At 35.7% G+C, this 3,553-nt stretch overlaps 1 long non-coding RNA gene across 1 annotated transcript; it reads right to left on the bottom strand.

Annotated features, from left to right (window-relative positions):
• Positions 1-850: 850 nt before the first annotated feature.
• LOC109200680 (uncharacterized) lies at positions 851-2,865 on the bottom strand. The gene is made up of 3 exons (XR_002060834.1): positions 2,825-2,865; positions 2,517-2,739; positions 851-2,432 (listed from the first exon to the last, which is right to left on the bottom strand). It is a non-coding gene; the product is annotated as an uncharacterized LOC109200680 (long non-coding RNA).
• Between the last annotated feature and the right edge of the window lie 688 nt (positions 2,866-3,553).

Raw genomic sequence — 3,553 nt, 5'->3', positions numbered from 1 at the left:
CTTCAGGAGAACAAGGTGATCTGAGCACTTTACCTTGATGAGGAGGTAGAAAGGGTAGAAATCTATAAGTTTCTCAGGGCCCACATCTTGGCCAACTTTACCAGGTCCACAAACATTTCCCACCAGGTAGGGAAAGCACAACAAAGGTTGCATTTTCTCAGGAAGCTGTGCCAGGCCCAAATAACTCAAATACTTCTAATTAACACCTACCGTTTCACCATTGACAGCCTTCTGACCTACTACTCTACACTGGTGCAACTGCTGTACTGTGGAAGACAAAAGCAAACTGCAGCAGGTGGTGAGGGCAGCAGAGCAGGCAATTGGCACTTCACTAACTCCCCTCAGAGAAATTTATACAGGCAGACTTCAGCGAAAAGTCAGCATCATCATCAATCACCCCTCTCATCCTGGACACTCACTCCCCCCCCCCCCCCCCCGCTTTGCCCCCCTGTTACAATATATATATGTATATATATATATATATATATATATATTTGTGTTTGTTTAAAATTTTTGAACACTGGAAGGCTATAAATGTTTGGGGGTTTTTTTAAAAGAAGAATAACAGAACAGATCAAGGCTTAATGTTTTATTTTGTACATAATAAAGGGGGCAGGTCTATCAACAATATTTGATTTGTACCTTTTGAAAAAACCCCAAAAATTCCTTTCATTATTCATTTTAACATTCCTGCTCTTTTAATTTTTTATTCAAATAATTGTGGAAGAGCAAAATGATGAACTTGAGATTTCTGGGTAGACATGATATCAATGAGAATAGAATAGAATAGAATAGAATAGAATAATCCTTTAATTGTCCCACAGGGGGAAATTTGGTTGTATCAGCAGCACAAAAAAAAGAAAACACACACACACACACACACATACAAACAGAACAGGACACAGAACAGAAACACAATTTTTACATAGGTACATTAATTTACATTAATTACATTACAAATTAATCTAAAATCTATACAAACAATTGAAGCATCCGTTGGAATTGTGAATACATCCTTGTTTGCCATGTTTACATTTATGGCCCTAAGATGCGCAGACACATGATAGGCTATTAACTGCAAAAATATATACATATATAAACAGGAAATGAGAGACAAAATATATTCTCTGATTTGCTGGAGTTTTGTGCACATCCCGTATGGCAAGGATAAACAACATTACAAATACATTAAAACTCCCAAGAGCTTCTTTTTTTCATTTAGTTTAGTTTTAGTTTAGCTTTCCTGATTTGATGATAAACTACAGAATATTGTTGAAATGAAGTTCACATTGTGATATATTTCAGGTATGGAGAGTCACACAGCTGAACAATTGATGCACATATTTAAAGAAACAGGGATCAAATAAAGAACATTGCTGTGGAATAAATTACATTGAAAAATAATCACTGCCCTGTGTTAGAGAGTGATTTATGATGAGGTATTAATTGGGTTAACTTTACCTCTTACAGCTTTTCACATAGTGCTGTGACCAGGATAAAATTTATCATAAAGTAGCTGTAAACAGTAGACTCATTAACATGAATGTTATGGTTCTACTGTGATCAAAACTCATGTCAGCTGTGTGACCTCATAAAATGATAAACAGAAACACATATGACTGGATGTGATCTTCATGAACTTCATAAACTTTTCAAATAGACTTAATGGGTCAAACTATATGTCTGACCCATTATCTATATATATTAGAGCAGTCTAAGCCCAGATGTGGAAAACCACTGTTACACCTATTCTATACTCATGTACTTACTGACACCCCATACTAAGGCAGTATTCATACAAACACACTTTGAGCTGTTTTTATTTATCCTCTTAAACACTCTTGTTTTTTTTGCATTTTGAGGTTGTGTAATCTCTATAAAGAATATGTGTAATGGTTCAATAGATTCTGATTTAAATGTCCATAATAATTAAATTATCATTATTGTGCATCCTACAATTCAAGATTTAGAGCTGTGTGTTTGTATGAATTCAGCTTGCTATACTTATAGACTAAAATTATACAAATCCACTATTTAACCAAACAAGTTATGTTGTTTGGCTAAACAGATTGGGTTTGTTCTACAACATAATTATTCAACAATTGAAAATACAAAACAATATAATTGCACATTTATCCAAAAATGGTGCAATTACTTATTTCATAGGTCTGATATTGTTTGTTAAATCTGGTGACACAAACAGAGTCAAAAATTCATTGTTGGTGTAACATGTGGCTCTTTTTAACTTTGACCAATGATGTGCTGATAAAAATAAATAAAAAATATGTTAATTAAAAATTGTTTTTGTTTAGAAAAAGGACTGAAATTACAAGGAAACTGTCACCTTAAAGTGTAATTTTAAATACCATCACAAACAGATGTTTTCCAAACAGTTAACAAAGCTGCAGCACATCCGGTCACTGCATCTAAATCTAAAAGAAGACAAAAACATATCAAATATAATTTACACAATGGAAGACTTTTGATTTAATAAATGAGCTCAAAATAAGTGTTACCTTTGAATATTTGTGGGAAAAATCTGATGCTATCCCAAGAATGCAAAGTCACACTGGAAACGATGACAGGCTTGCAGCCCTCTCTCTTCCTGGAGTGAGGTGCCAGATCAGTAGCAGTGAGTTGACAGAAGTTGGTGTCTGTAAGAGTGGCCAAACACTGATACTCTGTCCACTTGTGTAGAGTCTAAGAAGCTGGAATGCAGGCATGCAGGATGAGCTTGTTCTAAAAAATACAGAAAAGGAACATTTTATTTGTGTTAAGGCCTAAAAACTACAAATAAGTTATACAATGAACAATTTTGAAATACCTTATAGGTGCTGCAGGCCACATAACCAGAATCCAGAGCAATCTCACACTCACATGATGGTGAGGAAAGACATGAGCTCTGCAATGAGGTTTGAATGTCTCAGTTGGGACACTGAAGAACTCAGAAGACAGCAATACCTGCACAGAGAGACAGAGTAGAAAAAGCATAGATTTGTAATCCATAATGTGAATTAAAACTCAAAAAGTGTCAACAAGTATAATCATTTGAGTGTGGAATTATTTTTGCAATAAACAGGATTTAAATTAATTAAATGAATTAAAAGCACTGACATTTTTTATCAAAGATAAAGAATCATACCTCTCTCTGCTCTGAGGATCACTGAGCATCTCTGACAGGAAATACAGTTTCCTCAGTATGAGTCATCATTGATGGTCTCAGAGGTGTGTAGTGTGGCAGCATGATGATGGTCTCCAGATCAGGCAGGAGGTCAGGTGATGGGTGTGTCATCTTCTCCATTGAAGACACACTGGTATGGCAGTTCATAACACAGCAGTCTCCTTGTAGCATGTAGTTATCTGTGCAGTCCAGCACTGATGGATCAGGTTTGGCTCAGCAGTTCATGAAGATGGTGTTAAGATGTTGTTGTTTCAGCTGAGGATGGTGAAGTTTGAAGGTTTTCCCACAAAGGAAACAGGACTGTGTGTGCCCTGTCTGAAAAAATACATCTACAAAACATAAAGTGCTTTTAACACCACCCACCCTCCCCAC

This window comes from Oreochromis niloticus, unplaced genomic scaffold (genome assembly GCF_001858045.2).
Source record: "Oreochromis niloticus isolate F11D_XX unplaced genomic scaffold, O_niloticus_UMD_NMBU tig00000098_pilon, whole genome shotgun sequence".
Classification (NCBI taxonomy): Eukaryota; Metazoa; Chordata; class Actinopteri; order Cichliformes; family Cichlidae; genus Oreochromis; species Oreochromis niloticus.
This window is presented reverse-complemented; position numbering and strand designations above follow the sequence as displayed.